General features: G+C 64.5%; 1 long non-coding RNA gene across 2 annotated transcripts; it reads right to left on the reverse strand.

Moving 5' to 3' along the window:
• Positions 1-388: 388 nt before the first annotated feature.
• On the reverse strand, positions 389-6,163 carry LOC142359844 (uncharacterized). 2 transcript variants are annotated; one of them, XR_012762658.1, is made up of 4 exons: positions 5,772-6,163; positions 3,817-3,926; positions 1,149-1,258; positions 389-478 (listed from the first exon to the last, which is right to left on the reverse strand). It is a non-coding gene; the product is annotated as an uncharacterized LOC142359844 (long non-coding RNA). The 2 variants fall into 2 exon arrangements; XR_012762657.1 differs by lacking the exon at positions 5,772-6,163 and having other exon boundaries at positions 3,817-4,229.
• Positions 6,164-7,384: the final 1,221 nt, after the last annotated feature.

A 7,384-nucleotide genomic window follows, 5' to 3' on the forward strand; every position in this document is an offset into this window, starting at 1 on the left:
GGCAGCAGCGATCGTACCGGCCCCTCCACGGCCACCCGCGCCACGGCAGCACCGGGCCCTCCACCGGCACAGGGAGCGGCCGTCGCCATCTGCCCCGCTGCCCGCACCTGGGGCTCCCCGGCCCCGGCCCACGGCTGGACCCCGGCAGGAACAGGGGGCCGTCGCCCCAGCCCCACAGCCCGTCCCCTCCCTCCCCTGGCCTCTGGCGCAGCCCCTCGTCCCGTGCAAACCAAGCACAAACGCAGCCGCCAGGGCAAAAGGGACCGCAGGTCTTTACTCAGTCACGCACCCAGCCAGTCCCGGGAGCCGCTCTGCTCCGGGGTCGGGGCCCCCGACGCTCCCTCTGCCCCTCCGACACCTCGGCACTCCTTCCCGCAGCTGCGCCGTTGATCCAGCGGCGAACAGTCCGTCCGTCGCCTCCCGGAGCGACGCGCTGCTCGGCAGAGGCTGCCAAAAATGAGGAGCAGGGTGCAGGCCACTACAAGAGAGGAGAAAAGTGACAGGTGGCTGGACAGCGGCGGTGGAACGAGAAAGCACCAAGCAGGGAAAGGGACGGCGAGAGAAGGACGGGGACAGGCAGTCCCACAGAGACGGAGAAAGAAGCAGCAGCAAGAGAGCAAGAGCGGCAGCAGAAAGAAGAAGAGGGAGCAGGACACAGACCGAAAGTGAAGAACGGGGAGCAGGAAGGAGATGCAAAAAAAACCCTGCAGCATGACAGAGGAAAAAAGAATAGCGGCAGGGACCTGGACAAAGAGAGATGAGGAAATAGAATAGAATAGACATGGAGAAAGCAGTAGATCTGTGACGTGCTACGGAGCCGAGAAGGAAGGCCTCGAATCAAGGGACGAGGAGCCAGATAGAGAGCACCAAAGACAGCAAAAGTACTGACAGGCTACAGAGTAGGAGGAAAGCAAAACTAGTAACCGGGAGCTGAACAGAAAGAGGGGAAGAAGGAAAAAAATGCCACGGGCTGCAGGGCAGAAAGAGGGAGGACCTAAAAGATGGGGACAAGTCAGAGACAGATGGAGAAAGAAGGTACACAAGAGCAGAAAAAAAAAATAATCGTAGCAGTGGGGGAAAGAGAGGGAGCCGGGGAGGGCCCAGGATGCACAAGAGGGGTGACAGGGCCCCGAGGGCCCACGACTCACCGCAGCTCTCACTCTCGGTGCTGCCGGGAGACTTTGACACTTCAGATGTTTCTCTCCCCTTCTCTCTTCCCCTCTTCTTCCGCAACTCCAATCGTTTGGCTCTCCTGCACCTGAGAGAAAATGCATGTGGCTGTCTTAGAGCTCATACGAGACGTGCCTTCCTAGACAAGAAGCCTCAGGAACAGGACAGAGAAAAAGAGAGAATATGATGAGTGGAAAGCAGAACACACGGATCGAGAGAGAACTTGAATCAGAGGAGTAAACAAGGCAGGAAAGAGAGATAAAGACAGGGAAGAAGCCACAAAAAAGGGCCTTTCTGGCCTCTACTCGCACCCCCCGGCCTCCTTTTTTTTCTGGCCTCTACTCTCGCCCCCAGCCTCCCACCCCTCTGCAGCCTCCCACCCCTTTCCGGCCTCCCTTTTTTTCTGGCCTCTACTCTCGCCCCCGGCCTCCCACCCCTCTGCAGCCTCCCACCCCTTTCCGGCCTCCTTTTTTTTCCTGGCCTCTACTCCCCCCTCCTCGCCCCCCCCCCCCCCCCCGCCTCCCACCCCTCGATAGCCTCCTAACTCCCTTTTTGCTGGCCTCTACTTAATTCAGCTTCCCACCCCTCTGCAACCTCCTACCTCTTTCCAGCCTCCACTCCGCCCCCCCAGCTTCCCACCCTTTTTCAGCCTCCCACCACCGTCCCACGCAGTGCAGGACACACTGACAGAGAGAGAAAAAGGACAGGCAACAGGAAGAAACGTACTAAGAAACAAAGAAAGGGTCAGACGAAGAAGGGGGTGGGTGGTCAGGGTTGGAACCCCAACACAAACCAGCAAGGGTATAGAGGACAGACAGAGAGGAAGACAAGAACGGGCTGGGAAGCAGGAAGAGAAGGAGAGAAAGGCAAAAAGGGAGAGCCGGCTGCACAGGCAGGTACAGCAAGAAACGACCGGACAGGCAGCAGGATCGAGAAAGAGAGACAGAAAAACTGGGGACAGGAAGCAGGACAGAGGGACGGCGAGAGGAAACAAGGGCCAGGGAGCAGGACAGCGGTGGAAAAAGAGGCACTGGGGCAGCAGGACAGAAAGAGAAGGAAGAAAGGCCAGAACAAGGACGGGGAATAACAGCAAAGGGAAAGAGAAGGACAAGGAGCGGGACACATTGTCAGAGAAAGACAGGGACAGGGAGCGGGACAAGGTGATACTGAGAGAGAAAAAGGGGACAAGGAGGCAGGACAAAGTGAAAGACAGGCACAAGTAAGAGACGGGGGAGCAGGACAGAGACGGAGGGGGAAAAGCCTCAGCTGGGCAGCAGGAGACAGAGGCGGAGAAGGGAAAAAAACAGCACCGGGCTGAGGGACCCTGAGGGAGGAATTAAAAAACAAACACAGGGAGCAGGACAAAACGACAGAGAGAGAGAAAAGGGACAGAGCAGGACAGCGTTGGGGGGAGAAATGCCACCGTGACGGGCAGCGGGAGAGAGGTATGGAGAAAGAAAAAAAATACCGAGGAAGAGAGAAAGGAAACAAGGGACAGCGAGCTGCACAGGGGGATCGAGAAAGAAAGGATGGGAGAGGGAATGGCGCAGAGAGAGAAAGGCAGAAAAAACAGCAAGAGGAAGCAGGGCAAAAGGACAGCAAGAGGAAAAAGGAAAGGGACAGGGAGCTGGACAGAGATGGGAAAAAAAGCAGCGGGGACACACGAAAAGAGACAGAAAGAGAAGGGCACAAAAGGATAGATGAGGACAGCGGCAGGATGGAGACGCAGAACAAAACCTGGGACGGTCAACCTGGGTGGGCGGGGAGCGGGTCAGAGAGCCGGAGAAAGGAAAAACTCTGCTGTGGAGCAGCAGAGGGGGACGGAGAAAGACAGACAGGGACGGGGAGCAGGGCAGAGAAACGGAGAGAGAAAATAAGCGATGGGGAGCAGGGCAGAGCACTAGGAAGAGGAAAATAAGACAAGGGAGAAGACCGAGGAGCTCAGAGAGAAAGAAGGGTCGAAAGGAAACGCCAGAGAGGTAGAGAAATCAAGAAATACAGGGACGAGGAGCCTTGCAGAGACGGAGCACGAAAATGTAGGGCCGGTGAGCGCGAAAGAGGGAGAGAGAGACGGGGGCAGGGGGAGGAGATGAAGAAGAAAGGAGAGATAAAGATGGCAACGGAGCGCAGGGGACACAGACAGAGAGAGAAAAAGGACAGTGAACAGGAAAAAAGGGACCGAGAAACAAAGAAAGGGTCAGATCTAGACAAAGAGACCAAGAAAGGGGGCGGGGGGCGTGTGTGCAGGGAAACCCCAAAACAAACCAGCAAGGGGCTAGAGAACAGAGAGGGAGAGAAAGAGAAGAAAGGGCCACGAAGCAGGACAGAGAAGGAGAGAAAGGCAAAAAGGGAGAGCAAAAAGAGAGCCGGCTGGACAGGGAGGTACAGCAAGAAACGACCGGACAGCCAGCAGGACAGAGAAAGAGAGACAGGGAGCCGGCTAGAGAAATTCTGAAGGGAGAAAAAGAGGGAGAGGGAGCAGAACACAAACACAGACAGAAGACGGGAGGTACAGGGAAAGGAAAACAAAAGGAAAAAGAAAAAAAAAAAAAAAAAAAATCACAGCAGCGTGGGAGAGAGAAGGATCCAGGCGAGGGCCCGGGACGCAGAAGAGGGGCGACAGGGCCCCGAGGGCCCGCCACTCACCGCGGCTCTCGCTCTCCGCGCTCCCGGGAGACTCTGCCGCTTCAGATGCTTCTCTCTCCTGCTCTCCTCCATTCCTCTTCCGTAACTCCGGTCGCTTGGCTGTCCCCCACCTAAGAGAAAACGTCCATGTCTCGCAGCTCTTACGAGACAAGGATCCCTACGCACGCAGCCGCGCTCGCGCGCTCCACAACCGGACCATGCTGCTGCTGGTGACACATACAGACCCTGCGGGGCACGCTGGCGGCCTGGCCTGCTGCGGGCTACCAAGACGGAGCCTTCCTCACCCGCAGCGCCAGGCAGCTGCCAGCCAGGTGGCCTTCCATTTCTTCTTCTTCTTCAGCCTTCTCGGGACTCTCCAGCTTCAGCCGCGCCACCTCCTGTCCGCAGCCACTCAGCGCTCCGCCTCTCCCTTTTCGCCCCCGACGCCGCCAGCACAGCGAGGCCCGGGCACACGCAGCCCACACAAGCCCGGAGCGGGCGCAGCCAACGGCATCCCCAGGGCACGAACGGACAAACGCGAACTCAGCGCAGCCCCTGCCACACATAAACAAGCAGCGGCGACCCGCGTTCAGGGAGGCCGAGGCAGCCCGCACCACGGGGCCTTGGGGGAGGCCGGGCGCTCCGGGACACAGGCTTCAGGGGACGTGCTGCAGCTGGGGGCGGGCTGCGCGGGGCGAGCGGGGCCGGGGGAGCACTGCCGACTTGGGGGGGGGGGGGGGGGTGCCCGCCTCCTTCTCCCATTCCCTTCCGTCACCTCCCGCCTCTGGCCCCGGGGCTGCCCGCACCCGGCTCGCCTCCTGCAGCCTGCCGCAGCGGCCGGCTCCAAGCTTCCCGTCCCACCAACCTCGAGCAGCCACCACGCACCCCCGGCACCCGCCAGAGGGGAGCCCGCGCCTCACCGCTGGGCCTCTCTGCTCCCCCGCCGCCCCGCGGCACCGGACACCAGGCCGCCGCCATGCTGCTCCGCCGCACCGCGCATGCGCCACGCGCGCGACGGCCGCGCCGGAGGGGCCCACACTCTGAGCCGAACGCCGCGGCTGCAGTACCCGCGTTTGCGGCCAGGGGGGCGGCGGGGGGCGAGGGCGGCGCCAGCGGGGCCGCGGGGCGGCGCCAGCGGGGCGGCGGCGCCAGCGGGGCCAAGGGCGGCGCCAGCGGGGCCGGGGGCGGCGCCAGCGGGGCCGGGGGGCGGCGCCAGCGAGGGCGGGGGCGGGCGGCGCCAGCGAGGGCGGGGGCGGCGCCAGCGAGGGCGGGGGCGGGCGCCTGCGGGGGCGGGGGGCGGCGCCAGCGGGGGGCGGGGGCGGCGCCAGCGGGGGCGGGGGCGCGGCGCCAGCGGGGGCGGGGGCGGCGCCAGCGGGGGCGGAGCCGGCGCCAGCGGGGGCGGAGCCGGCGCCAGCGGGGGGCGGTGCCGCCAGCGGGGGCGGTGCCGGCGCCAGCGGGGGCGGTGCCGGCGCCAGCGGGGGGCGGCGGCGCCAGCGGGGGGCGGGGGCGGCGCCAGCGGGGGCGGGGGCGGCGCCAGCGGGGGCGCGGGCGGCGCGCTGCGGGGGCGGGGGCGGCGCCTGCGGGGGCGGGGGCGGCGCCTGCGGGGGCGGGGGCGGCGGGCGGCGCCTGCGGGGGCGGGGGCGGCGCCTGCGGGGGGGCGGGGGCGGCGGTGCCAGGGGGGGGCGGGGGCGGCGCCGGCGGGGGCGGCGCCAGCGGGGGCGGGGGCGGCGCCAGGGGGGGGCGGGGGCGGCGCCCAGCGGGGGCGGGGGCGGCGCCCGCGGGGGCGGGGGGCGGCGCCTGCGGGGGCGGGGGCGGCGCCCAGCGCCGGCTCCGGCTCCGAGCAGACCCCGACTCGCGGCTCCGACACGGCGCCGCACCCCCATCGCTCCTTGCCCCCGACACGGACCCCGCCCTCCCGGGGGCTTTTCCCGGGACCCGCCGCTCCATCCAACCCCCCCCCCATACCCCGCGCTCACCTTCTCCCTCGCTGCAGCCGCAACCCGGCTATGGCTCCGCTCCTCCTTCGGCTCGCATCGGGCCCGGCACGGCAGCACCGGGCCCTCTACCGGCACAGGGAGGGGCCGTCGCCATCAGCCCCGCTGCCCGCACCTGGGGCTCTTCCGGCCCCGGCCCACGGCTGGAGCCCACCATGCCGTCATTGGGCAAACACAAAGACTCTCTGAAGCCCTTTGGGCACTTCAGCAAGCAGGCAGGCGTTCCTTATTGCAGCGCCGGACACACAGGGCACGGCTCCTCCCAGCGCGCAAAGCACCTGCGCCACTCGAGCCGCAGTACCGAACTTTGCTCACCGGGTGGCAGCAGCGAGCTCTTGGACACGGCGCCACCGCGCATTGGCGCCGCCCGAGCCGCAGTACCGAACTTTGCTCACCGGGTGGCAGCAGCGAGCCCTTGGACACGGCGCCACCGGGCATTGGCGCCGCCCGAGCCGCAGTACCGAACTTTGCTCACCGGGTGGCAGCAGCGATCGTACCGGCCCCTCCACGGCCACCCGCGCCACGGCAGCACCGGGCCCTCCACCGGCACAGGGAGCGGCCGTCGCCATCAGCCCCGCTGCCCGCACCTGGGGCTCCCCCGGCCCCGGCCCACGGCTGGACCCCGGCAGGAACAGGGGGCCGTCGCCCCAGCCCCACAGCCCGTCCCCTCCTCCCCTGGCCTCTGGCGCAGCCCCTCGTCCCGTGCAAACCAAGCACAAACGCAGCCGCCAGGGCAAAAGGGACCGCAGGTCTTTACTCAGTCACGCACCCAGCCAGTCCCGGGAGCCGCTCTGCTCCGGGGCTCGGGGCCCCCGACGCTCCCTCTGCCCCTCCGACACCTCGGCACTCCTTCCCGCAGCTGCGCCCGTTGATCCAGCGGCGAACAGTCCGTCCGTCGCCTCCCGGAGCGACGCGCTGCTCGGCAGAGGCTGCCAAAAATGAGGAGCAGGGTGCAGGCCACTACAAGAGAGGAGAAAAGTGACAGGTGGCTGGACAGCGGCGGTGGAACGAGAAAGCACCAAGCAGGGAAAGGGACGGCGAGAGAAGGACGGGGACAGGCAGTCCCACAGAGACGGAGAAAGAAGCAGCAGCAAGAGAGCAAGAGCGGCAGCAGAAAGAAGAAGAGGGAGCAGGACACAGACCGAAAGTGAAGAACGGGGAGCAGGAAGGAGATGCAAAAAAAAACCCTGCAGCATGACAGAGGAAAAAAGAATAGCGGCAGGGACCTGGACAAAGAGAGATGAGGAAATAGAATAGAATAGACATGGAGAAAGCAGTAGATCTGTGACGTGCTACGGAGCCGAGAAGGAAGGCCTCGAATCAAGGGACGAGGAGCCAGATAGAGAGCACCAAAGACAGCAAAAGTACTGACAGGCTACAGAGTAGGAGGAAAGCAAAACTAGTAACCGGGAGCTGAACAGAAAGAGGGGAAGAAGGAAAAAAATGCCACGGGCTGCAGGGCAGAAAGAGGGAGGACCTAAAAGATGGGGACAAGTCAGAGACAGATGGAGAAAGAAGGTACACAAGAGCAGAAAAAAAAAATAATCGTAGCAGTGGGGGAAAGAGAGGGAGCCGGGGAGGGCCCAGGATGCACA

The sequence above is a fragment of the Opisthocomus hoazin genome, unplaced genomic scaffold (assembly GCF_030867145.1).
Source record: "Opisthocomus hoazin isolate bOpiHoa1 unplaced genomic scaffold, bOpiHoa1.hap1 HAP1_SCAFFOLD_241, whole genome shotgun sequence".
Taxonomy (NCBI): Eukaryota; Metazoa; Chordata; class Aves; order Opisthocomiformes; family Opisthocomidae; genus Opisthocomus; species Opisthocomus hoazin.